The sequence below is a fragment of the Zootermopsis nevadensis genome, unplaced genomic scaffold (genome assembly GCF_977971745.1).
Source record: "Zootermopsis nevadensis isolate Lab colony 2312 unplaced genomic scaffold, Znev_1.0 Znev_ptg000237l, whole genome shotgun sequence".
NCBI lineage: Eukaryota > Metazoa > Arthropoda > Insecta > Blattodea > Termopsidae > Zootermopsis > Zootermopsis nevadensis.
In genome coordinates, this window is record NW_028259365.1 from 112,501 (window position 1) to 125,000 (window position 12,500).

General features: G+C 51.8%; 2 non-coding genes across 2 annotated transcripts; both read right to left on the bottom strand.

Moving 5' to 3' along the window:
• Window positions 1–185: 185 nt before the first annotated feature.
• LOC147870626 (5.8S ribosomal RNA) lies at window positions 186–341 on the bottom strand. The gene has a single exon (XR_015533285.1). It is a non-coding gene; the product is annotated as a 5.8S ribosomal RNA (ribosomal RNA).
• Window positions 342–1,165: 824 nt separating this feature from the next.
• Window positions 1,166–3,083, bottom strand: LOC147870627 (small subunit ribosomal RNA). Its single transcript, XR_015533293.1, has one exon. It is a non-coding gene; the product is annotated as a small subunit ribosomal RNA (ribosomal RNA).
• Window positions 3,084–12,500: the final 9,417 nt, after the last annotated feature.

Sequence of the window (12,500 nt, forward strand, 5' to 3'; positions counted from 1 at the left end):
CCTCCTCGCAGTCGCCGACGCCGCCACCGATTGCTCGGAGCGACGCCGGCGGTGCGAGGTGCAGGCTCGTCAGACCCCCCAGCGTAGGGCCGCTCGCGTGCCTTTATTTCTTTCTTTCTCTTTCTTTCTTTCTTTCCTTCCCTTATTATCTTAAAGACCGCGCGGGCCCACGGGTTTCATGTAGCCGACCCTCAGCCAGGCGTGGTCCGGGATTGGAAATCCAAGGACCGCAATGTGCGTTCGAAACGTCGATGTTCATGTGTCCTGCAGTTCACATGTCGACGCGCAATTAGCTGCGTTCTTCATCGACCCACGAGCCGAGTGATCCACCGCTCAGGGTTGTTTTTCTCTAGATTCGAGCAGAGCTTCGGGTAGGATGCTACTGCTAGTCCCGTAGGACAGGTAGTTGTTATTTTTCGAGGGGGAGCTGCCCCCAGAACAGCGGCACGGTCAGACCGCGCTCCCCTCTCGTTCAAGCGCCGCCGAAACGGCCTTGCGTGGGCAGATAAAGTGGCTTTAAGCCCAGTGCTCGCGGTCGCGCGGGTTGTCCTTGGATCCCTGAGGATCCTCGGAGCCCGCGTGCCGCCGGCACCCACTCACCATCTTTCGCTCCTACTTCCCACCTCGAGGCGGGACGGTCTTGCCGTCCCCCTCCGGGGGATTACTTCGCCGACCTGGACACCTCAGGCCGACGACGTTATCTCCGAGATCCGGCCGCTGCCAGGAAGAGCCGGTCCAATCACAGGCGAGATTACGCCTTCCGCAGAGCCCCGTTCATCTGGTTCATTCTTAATGCCTTCCTTTTATTAATTTTTGATGCGTCTTCCCCTCATTCGGGGGGAGACGGTGCGACTTTCGCCGACCGGTCCCCCCTCAGGTTGACGTCATCTATTTTTCAGTCATCAGTAGTGGTCACATATTATGATGCGTCTTCCCCCTCATGCGGGGGGAGTCGGTGCGACTTTCGCCGACCGGTCCCCCCTCAGGTTGACGTCATCTATTTTTCAGTCATCAGTAGAGGTTGTATTATCATGAATGACCAGACACGGGTACTTCCACGAGAAGGCGGTCCACTCGCAAGCGAGATTACGCACTCCCCCAGAGCCAGCAACCGTCCTCGGTTTCTTAATGCCTTCCTTCTCTGTTCGGTCACTCTCGGTGCCGTTAATGATCCTTCCGCAGGTTCACCTACGGAAACCTTGTTACGACTTTTACTTCCTCTAAATGATCAAGTTCGGGCATCTTCCCGGTGGAATCGAAGGGCCGAAACCCCGCGCCCACCGGTCCGAAGACCTCACTAAATCATTCAATCGGTAGTAGCGACGGGCGGTGTGTACAAAGGGCAGGGACGTAATCAACGCGAGCTTATGACTCGCGCTTACTGGGAATTCCTCGTTCATGGGGAACAATTGCAAGCCCCAATCCCTAGCACGAAGGAGGTTCAGCGGGTTACCCGGACCTTTCGGCCAGGGAGGACACGCTGATTCCTTCAGTGTAGCGCGCGTGCGGCCCAGAACATCTAAGGGCATCACAGACCTGTTATTGCTCAATCTCGTGCGGCTAGAAGCCGCCTGTCCCTCTAAGAAGATTAGGAGTCGCCGGTAGCACAGAGGATACCGGATGCGACTATTTAGCAGGCTAGAGTCTCGTTCGTTATCGGAATTAACCAGACAAATCGCTCCACCAACTAAGAACGGCCATGCACCACCACCCACCGAATCAAGAAAGAGCTCTCAATCTGTCAATCCTCCCGGTGTCTGGGCCTGGTGAGGTTTCCCGTGTTGAGTCAAATTAAGCCGCAGGCTCCACTCCTGGTGGTGCCCTTCCGTCAATTCCTTTAAGTTTCAGCTTTGCAACCATACTTCCCCCGGAACCCAAAAGCTTTGGTTTCCCGGAAGCCGCCCGCCGAGTCATCGGAGGAACTTCGGCGGATTGCTGGCTGGCATCGTTTATGGTTAGAACTAGGGCGGTATCTGATCGCCTTCGAACCTCTAACTTTCGTTCTTGATCAGAGAAAACATTCTTGGCAAATGCTTTCGCTTCTGTCCGTCTTGCGACGATCCAAGAATTTCACCTCTAACGTCGCAATACGAATGCCCCCGTCTGTCCCTTTTGATCATTACCTCGGGGCTTCCGAAAACCAACAAAATAGAACCGAGGTCCTATTCCATTATTCCATGCACTCGGTATTCAGGCGGCTGCTGCCTGCTTTAAGCACTCTAATTTGTTCAAAGTAAAAGTGCCGGCCCATCGTGACACTCGGTCAAGAGCACCGCGACGGGATTGTGTAGGCCCTCCCCGAGACGACCCGAGGCGTGGGAGCGTCGCCGCCCCCATCGCCCGCGGGCGCCGGCTCGGGCCACCGGCAGGACGTCCGCACGTGCGTGCCAGTTAGACACCGACGGGCGGTGAACCGGCAGCGTGGGACACAAGTCCGACTACGAGCTTTTTAACCGCAACAGCTTTAATATACGCTATTGGAGCTGGAATTACCGCGGCTGCTGGCACCAGACTTGCCCTCCAATGGATACTCGTTAAAGTCTTTAGAGTGTACTCATTCCGATTACGGGGCCTCGGATGAGTCCCGTATCGTTATTTTTCGTCACTACCTCCCCGTGCCGGGAGTGGGTAATTTGCGCGCCTGCTGCCTTCCTTGGATGTGGTAGCCGTTTCTCAGGCTCCCTCTCCGGAATCGAACCCTGATTCCCCGTTACCCGTTACAACCATGGTAGGCGCAGAGCCTACCATCGACAGTTGATAAGGCAGACATTTGAAAGATGCGTCGCCGGTTCGTAGACCGTGCGATCCGCCTCCATTTATTCAGAGTCACCAAGGCAAACGGCCGCGTGAGCGACCGATTGGTTTTGATCTAATAAAAGCGTCCCGACCGTCTCCGGTCGGGACTCGGTTGCATGTATTAGCTCTAGAATTACCACAGTTATCCAAGTAACTGTCCACCATCTAAGGAACCATAACTGATTTAATGAGCCATTCGCGGTTTCACCTTAATTTGGCTTGCACTGAGACATGCATGGCTTAATCTTTGAGACAAGCATATGACTACTGGCAGGATCAACCAGGGAACCGAAGACTCACTTGGAGCTCGTTCCTCCCCCTCCACGCGGTCCCGGATGGGTCCGGCGAGGGGGTCCAGTTCATACTTCAACGCTCGCACTCCGTGCGCCCCTGCGAGCAGGGGCCACTTCGTGCCGTTAGGGGGACGCCACGTGAGCGCCCCCAGAACCGTGGTGCCATTAGGGCACCCTTCCCTCTCTTCACTCGACATGCATAAGCGCCGAAGCGCCGTTTGGCATCGCGAGTCTAGCACGCGCCCGGACTACGAGTGAGTCGGTTGCAGTGTGTCCACGATACGCCGCCTATAGACCGTGTCCGGGGGACAGAGGGCCGCGGCATCGCGGTGGCGAAGGGTTTGCCGGGAAGGGGAACGAAGCCGGCCTTTTTCGTAAAATCGTTCCCCTGTTGCTTGCCGGGAAGGTGGACGAACCCGGTCTCTCTCGTAAAATCGTCCACCTGCTGCTTGCCGGGAAGGGGAACGAAGCCGGTCTTTTTCGTAAAATCGTTCCCCTGTTGCTTGCCGGGAAGGTGGACGAACCCGGTCTTTATCGTCAAATCGTCCACCTGCTGGTTGCCGGGAAGGGGAACGAAGCCGGCCTTTTTCGTAAAATCGTTCCCCTGTTGCTTGCCGGGAAGGAGGACGAACCCGGTCTTTATCGTCAAATCGTCCTCCTGTTGCTTGCCGGAAAGGGGAACGAAGCCGGCCTTTTTCGTAAAATCGTTCCCCTGTTGCTTGCCGGGAAGGTGGACGAACCCGGTCTCTCTCGTAAAATCGTCCACCTGCTGCTTGCCGGGAAGGGGAACGAAGCCGGTCTTTTTCGTAAAATCGTTCCCCTGTTGCTTGCCGGGAAGGTGGACGAACCCGGTCTTTATCGTCAAATCGTCCACCTGCTGCTTGCCGGGAAGGGGAACGAAGCCGGCCTTTTTCGTAAAATCGTTCCCCTGTTGCTTGCCGGGAAGGAGGACGAACCCGGTCTTTAACGTCAAATCGTCCTCCTGTTGCTTGCCGGAAAGGGGAACGAAGCCGGCCTTCTTCGTAAAATCGTTCCCCTGTTGCTTGCCGGGAAGGTGGACGAACCCGGTCTTTCTCGTAAAATCGTCCACCTGCTGCTTGCCGGGAAGGGGAACGAAGCCGGCCTTTTTCGTAAAATCGTTCCCCTGCCGGGCGGAGGACGGACCCGGGCTTTTCTTCCGTCAGTTGTGTCCTCCTGATGTATCCAGACACCACCCAAGGCTCAGGAATCGTCTTATGCGGAAAAAGGGCCAATTTATCAGCGACGCATCCGTTAGTTCAACTAGAGGAAGTGTGAAATTTTCCTACAAAATAAGGTGCCAGCGCGGCGTTTTCAGGGGAGACTCGTAACGTCTGAGCCTCAGAGAGCGCGACCCGGCCGAATGCGAGCGGCAGGTCCCCTAAAATCGGCCTACCTAACACGCACGGATGGGACTTTGAAATCTGAAGACGTGGAGGGCACGAACGGGAATATATATGCGGCAGAAGCCAGAGACACCGCCGGCAGCCTCACCGTGACCGCACGAGAAGTCGTCACTTGCGCCAATCTTGCACTCGAGTGCCGAGTCACCTACGAGCAGACCCCTGCTTCTGCCTGTCCATTGAGGGCAGCCGAGCACGCGATTCCCCAGGAGACGGACTTCTGTACACTTGTGCCCCTCTTGCCCTAAACGGGGTTCGAGCAGCGCGGGGAGAGGAATTCAGTCCCCGGCGGATGCGCGCTCGTTCTAAGTGCAGCTTCCGAGAGGCCGCCCGTGAAGGCCATCACTTGTGCCACTCTTGCACTCGGAATCGAGTGCCGACTCGAACCGGAGCCTCCGCCGGCCACTGCGTGGGTTGACGGGCGCCGACCCCGATGAAGACGGCGATCGGTGCACATGTGCCCCCCATGCCCTAAACGGGGTTCGAGCAGCGCGGGGAGAGGAATTCAGTCCCCGGCGGATGCGCGCTCGTTCTAAGTGCAGCTTCCCAGAGGCCGCCCGTTAAGGCCTTCACATGTGCCACTCTTGCACTCGTAGATGAGTGCCGACTCGAGCCCGAGTCTCCGCCGGACACCGCGCGTGATGACGTGCGCCAACCCCGATGGACACGGCGGTCGGTGCACTTGTGCTCCACTTGCCCTAAACGGTTGCAAGTAGAGCGGGCCGAGGCCAGCAGTCCCCCGGCGGATGCGCGCTGGTTCTAAGTGCAGCTTCCCAGAGGCCGCCCGTGAAGGCCGTCACGTGTGCCGCTCTTGCACTCGGAATCGAGTGCCGACTCGAACCGGAGCCTCCGCCGGCCACTGCGTGGGTTGACGGGCGCCGTCCCCGATGAAGACGGCGATCGGTGCACATGTGCCCCTCTTGCCCTAAACGGGGTTCGAGCAGCGCGGGGAGAGGTCTTCAGTCTCCCGCGGATGCACGCTGGTACTAAGGGCCGGCTCACAGAAGCCACCTGTAAAGGCCGTCACATGTGCCACTCTTGCACTCGTAGTCGAGGGCCGACTCGAGCCCGAGCCTCCGCCGGACACCGCGCGTGTTGACGTGCGCCAACCCCGATGGACACGGCGGTCGGTGCATTTGTGCCCCACTTGCACTAAACGGTTGCAAGTACACCGGGCCGAGGAAAGCATTCCCCCGCGGTTGTCCGCTGGTACTAAGTGCAGCTTCCCAGAGGCCGCCCGTGAAGGCCGTCACGTGTGCCACTCTTGCACTCGGAATCGAGTGCCGACTCGAACCGGAGCCTCCGCCGGCCACTGCGCGGGTTGACGGGCGCCGACCCCGTTGAAGACGGCGATCGGTGCACATGTGCCACTCTTGCCCTAAACGGGGATCGAGCGGCGCGGGACGAGGCCTGCAGTCCCCCGCGTTGCCCGGTGGTACTGAGGGCAATCTCCCAGAGGCCGCCCGTGAACGCCGTTACTTGTGTCACTCTTGCACTCAGTGCCCTGTGCCGACTCGAACCCGAGACTCGGCCGGTCTTCGCAGGCAACAGCGCGGGTTGACCACAAATTACACGGCGGTCGATACACTTGTGCCCCTCTTGCCCTAAACGGTCGCAAGTAGCGCGGGCCGAGGCCTGCAGTCCCTCGCTGTTGTCCGCTGGTACTAGGGGCAGCTTCCCAGAGGCCGCCCGTGAAGACCATCACTTGTGCCACTCTTGCACTCAGGCTCGAGTGCCGACTCGAACCCGAGACTCGACCAGTCTTCGCCGGCCACTGAGCGGGGTGACGGGCGCCGACCCCAAAGGACACGGCGGTCGGTGCACTTGTGCCACTCTTGCCCTAAACGGGGATCGAGCGGCGCGGGTCGAAGCCTGCAGTCCCCCGCGTTGCCCGGTGGTACTGAGGGCAATCTCCCAGAGGCCGCCCGTGAACGCCGTTACTTGTGTCACTCTTGCACTCAGTGTCCTGTGCCGACTCGAACCCGAGACTCGGCCGGTCTTCGCCGGCCACTGAGCGGGGTGACGGGCGCCGACCCCAAAGGACACGGCGGTCGGTGCACTTGTGCCACTCTTGCCCTAAACTGCCTCAGCCAACGCGGGGCGGAAGCGCGAATGGCCTGCCGGCGACAGGGTCCCCGGCGGCCGGTAGTCCAATCTCAGACTTCCCCCTGCTCGAGGAGAGCCTCGCTCGCCAAGCTCATATACTATAGTCTGGACCCCCCTTATCTCAGCATTCGTCAGTCACGGAAGAGGCAGAGCCGCGGACACCGGCGGATGGCCCCTCGGCTGCCGCCAGAAATTTTAATTAAGTTTTTCTCTTCCTTAATCATTTCCGATCATACTAAATTTTGTATATGTTAGAATACATACACATACTTACTTATATAACCGCTTTATTTAATATTTTTCTGCACTTTAGAAATTTTCGGACTTAGCCGCTGAAGCGACTCAAGTAACACGCACGGTGGGACATAGCCGCAGAACTGATTTCAAGTACCACGCACCACGGGACATAGCCGCAGAATTCGTACCGTCCAAGTAAGGCCCACCTAACACAGCGGTAATTTATTTTTAATCTATTAACGATTTTATTAAGCACAGCAAGCCCAATTTTCTTCAATTATGTGTATTTTTCTGCATTTTGGAAATTTTTTGGACTTAGCCGCTGAAGCGACTCAACTAACACGCACGGTCGGACATAGCCGCAGAACTGATTTCAAGTACCACGCACCACGGGACATAGCCGCAGAATTCGTCCCGTCCAAGTAAGGCCCACCTAACACAGCGGAAATTTATTTTTAGTCAATTAACGGCATTACTATGCACAGCAAGGCCAACTTTCTTCAATTATGAATATTTTTCTGCATTTTGGAAATTTTCGGACTTAGCCGCTGAAGCGACTCAACTAACACGCACGGTCGGACATAGCCGCAGAACTGGTTTCAAGTACCACGCACCACGGGACATAGCCGCAGAATTCGTACCGTCCAAGTAAGGCCCACCTAACACAGCGGAAATTTATTTTTAATCTATTAACGATTTTATTAAGCACAGCAAGCCCAATTTTCTTCAATTATGTGTATTTTTCTGCATTTTGGAAATTTTTTGGACTTAGCCGCTGAAGCGACTCAACTAACACGCACGGTCGGACATAGCCGCAGAACTGGTTTCAAGTACCACGCACCACGGGACATAGCCGCAGAATTCGTACCGTCCAAGTAAGGCCCACCTAACACAGCGGAAATTTATTTTTAATCTATTAACGATATTATTAAGCACAGCAAGGCCAATTTTCTTCAATTATGTATATTTTTCTGCATTTTGGAAATTTTCGGACTTAGCCGCTGAAGCGACTCAAGTAACACGCACGGTGGGACATAGCCGCAGAACTGATTTCAAGTACCACGCACCACGGGACATAGCCGCAGAATTCGTACCGTCCAAGTAAGGCCCAGCTAACACAGCGGAAATTTATTTTTAATCTATTAACGATATTATTAAGCACAGCAAGCCCAATTTTCTTCAATTATGTGTATTTTTCTGCATTTTGGAAATTTTTTGGACTTAGCCGCTGAAGCGACTCAACTAACACGCACGGTCGGACATAGCCGCAGAACTGGTTTCAAGTACCACGCACCACGGGACAGCCGCAGAATTCGTACCGTCCAAGTAAGGCCCAGCTAACACAGCGGAAATTTATTTTTAATCTATTAACGATATTATTAAGCACAGCAAGCCCAATTTTCTTCAATTATGTGTATTTTTCTGCATTTTGGAAATTTTTTGGACTTAGCCGCTGAAGCGACTCAACTAACACGCACGGTCGGACATAGCCGCAGAACTGATTTCAAGTACCACGCACCACGGGACATAGCCGCAGAATTCGTCCCGTCCAAGTAAGGCCCACCTAACACAGCGGAAATTTATTTTTAGTCAATTAACGGCATTACTATGCACAGCAAGGCCAACTTTCTTCAATTATGAATATTTTTCTGCATTTTGGAAATTTTCGGACTTAGCCGCTGAAGCGACTCAACTAACACGCACGGTCGGACATAGCCGCAGAACTGGTTTCAAGTACCACGCACCACGGGACATAGCCGCAGAATTCGTACCGTCCAAGTAAGGCCCACCTAACACAGCGGAAATTTATTTTTAATCTATTAACGATTTTATTAAGCACAGCAAGCCCAATTTTCTTCAATTATGTGTATTTTTCTGCATTTTGGAAATTTTTTGGACTTAGCCGCTGAAGCGACTCAACTAACACGCACGGTCGGACATAGCCGCAGAACTGGTTTCAAGTACCACGCACCACGGGACATAGCCGCAGAATTCGTACCGTCCAAGTAAGGCCCACCTAACACAGCGGAAATTTATTTTTAATCTATTAACGATATTATTAAGCACAGCAAGGCCAATTTTCTTCAATTATGTATATTTTTCTGCATTTTGGAAATTTTCGGACTTAGCCGCTGAAGCGACTCAAGTAACACGCACGGTGGGACATAGCCGCAGAACTGATTTCAAGTACCACGCACCACGGGACATAGCCGCAGAATTCGTACCGTCCAAGTAAGGCCCAGCTAACACAGCGGAAATTTATTTTTAATCTATTAACGATATTATTAAGCACAGCAAGCCCAATTTTCTTCAATTATGTGTATTTTTCTGCATTTTGGAAATTTTTTGGACTTAGCCGCTGAAGCGACTCAACTAACACGCACGGTCGGACATAGCCGCAGAACTGGTTTCAAGTACCACGCACCACGGGACAGCCGCAGAATTCGTACCGTCCAAGTAAGGCCCAGCCTACACAGCGGAAATTTATTTTTAATCTATTAACGATATTATTAAGCACAGCAAGCCCAATTTTCTTCAATTATGTGTATTTTTCTGCATTTTGGAAATTTTTTGGACTTAGCCGCTGAAGCGACTCAACTAACACGCACGGTCGGACATAGCCGCAGAACTGATTTCAAGTACCACGCACCACGGGACATAGCCGCAGAATTCGTCCCGTCCAAGTAAGGCCCACCTAACACAGCGGAAATTTATTTTTAGTCAATTAACGGCATTACTATGCACAGCAAGGCCAACTTTCTTCAATTATGAATATTTTTCTGCATTTTGGAAATTTTCGGACTTAGCCGCTGAAGCGACTCAACTAACACGCACGGTCGGACATAGCCGCAGAACTGGTTTCAAGTACCACGCACCACGGGACATAGCCGCAGAATTCGTACCGTCCAAGTAAGGCCCACCTAACACAGCGGAAATTTATTTTTAATCTATTAACGATTTTATTAAGCACAGCAAGCCCAATTTTCTTCAATTATGTGTATTTTTCTGCATTTTGGAAATTTTTTGGACTTAGCCGCTGAAGCGACTCAACTAACACGCACGGTCGGACATAGCCGCAGAACTGGTTTCAAGTACCACGCACCACGGGACATAGCCGCAGAATTCGTACCGTCCAAGTAAGGCCCACCTAACACAGCGGAAATTTATTTTTAATCTATTAACGATATTATTAAGCACAGCAAGGCCAATTTTCTTCAATTATGTATATTTTTCTGCATTTTGGAAATTTTCGGACTTAGCCGCTGAAGCGACTCAAGTAACACGCACGGTGGGACATAGCCGCAGAACTGATTTCAAGTACCACGCACCACGGGACATAGCCGCAGAATTCGTACCGTCCAAGTAAGGCCCAGCTAACACAGCGGAAATTTATTTTTAATCTATTAACGATATTATTAAGCACAGCAAGCCCAATTTTCTTCAATTATGTGTATTTTTCTGCATTTTGGAAATTTTTTGGACTTAGCCGCTGAAGCGACTCAACTAACACGCACGGTCGGACATAGCCGCAGAACTGGTTTCAAGTACCACGCACCACGGGACAGCCGCAGAATTCGTACCGTCCAAGTAAGGCCCAGCCTACACAGCGGAAATTTATTTTTAATCTATTAACGATATTATTAAGCACAGCAAGCCCAATTTTCTTCAATTATGTGTATTTTTCTGCATTTTGGAAATTTTTTGGACTTAGCCGCTGAAGCGACTCAACTAACACGCACGGTCGGACATAGCCGCAGAACTGGTTTCAAGTACCACGCACCACGGGACATAGCCGCAGAATTCGTACCGTCCAAGTAAGGCCCACCTAACACAGCGGAAATTTATTTTTAGTCAATTAACGGCATTACTATGCACAGCAAGGCCAACTTTCTTCAATTATGAATATTTTTCTGCATTTTGGAAATTTTCGGACTTAGCCGCTGAAGCGACTCAACTAACACGCACGGTCGGACATAGCCGCAGAACTGGTTTCAAGTACCACGCACCACGGGACATAGCCGCAGAATTCGTACCGTCCAAGTAAGGCCCACCTAACACAGCGGAAATTTATTTTTAGTCAATTAACGGCATTACTATGCACAGCAAGGCCAATTTTCTTCAATTATGAATATTTTTCTGCATTTTGGAAATTTTCGGACTTAGCCGCTGAAGCGACTCAACTAACACGCACGGTCGGACATAGCCGCAGAACTGATTTCAAGTACCACGCACCACGGGACATAGCCGCAGAATTCGTACCGTCCAAGTAAGGCCCACCTAACACAGCGGAAATTTATTTTTAATCTATTAACGATATTATTAAGCACAGCAAGGCCAATTTTCTTCAATTATGTATATTTTTCTGCATTTTGGAAATTTTCGGACTTAGCCGCTGAAGCGACTCAAGTAACACGCACGGTGGGACATAGCCGCAGAACTGATTTCAAGTACCACGCACCACGGGACATAGCCGCAGAATTCGTACCGTCCAAGTAAGGCCCAGCTAACACAGCGGAAATTTATTTTTAATCTATTAACGATATTATTAAGCACAGCAAGCCCAATTTTCTTCAATTATGTGTATTTTTCTGCATTTTGGAAATTTTTTGGACTTAGCCGCTGAAGCGACTCAACTAACACGCACGGTCGGACATAGCCGCAGAACTGGTTTCAAGTACCACGCACCACGGGACAGCCGCAGAATTCGTACCGTCCAAGTAAGGCCCAGCTAACACAGCGGAAATTTATTTTTAATCTATTAACGATATTATTAAGCACAGCAAGCCCAATTTTCTTCAATTATGTGTATTTTTCTGCATTTTGGAAATTTTTTGGACTTAGCCGCTGAAGCGACTCAACTAACACGCACGGTCGGACATAGCCGCAGAACTGGTTTCAAGTACCACGCACCACGGGACATAGCCGCAGAATTCGTACCGTCCAAGTAAGGCCCACCTAACACAGCGGAAATTTATTTTTAGTCAATTAACGGCATTACTATGCACAGCAAGGCCAACTTTCTTCAATTATGAATATTTTTCTGCATTTTGGAAATTTTCGGACTTAGCCGCTGAAGCGACTCAACTAACACGCACGGTCGGACATAGCCGCAGAACTGGTTTCAAGTACCACGCACCACGGGACATAGCCGCAGAATTCGTACCGTCCAAGTAAGGCCCACCTAACACAGCGGAAATTTATTTTTAATCTATTAACGATATTATTAAGCACAGCAAGGCCAACTTTCTTCAATTATGTGTATTTTTCTGCATTTTGGAAATTTTCGGACTTAGCCGCTGAAGCGACTCAACTAACACGCACGGTCGGACATAGCCGCAGAACTGATTTCAAGTTCCAAGCACCACGGGACATAGCCGCAGAGCCATGACTTTTGAGTTAAATTTCGGAAATTTATTTTTAGACAATTAACGGCATTATTGTGCACAGCAAGCCCATTTTTTTTCAATTAAGAATATTTTACTGCATTTTGGAATATTTCGGACTTAGCCGCTGAAGTTATATTCGTTCTATTTCTTATTCTTAGGAAGGCGCTATCACGGCACGGTCTCGTGCTTCGAAGCAGCCCCGTAACTATACTCGCCGTCTGAATTGGCCTCAGGAAGCGACCGTCCCAATACAACCCATC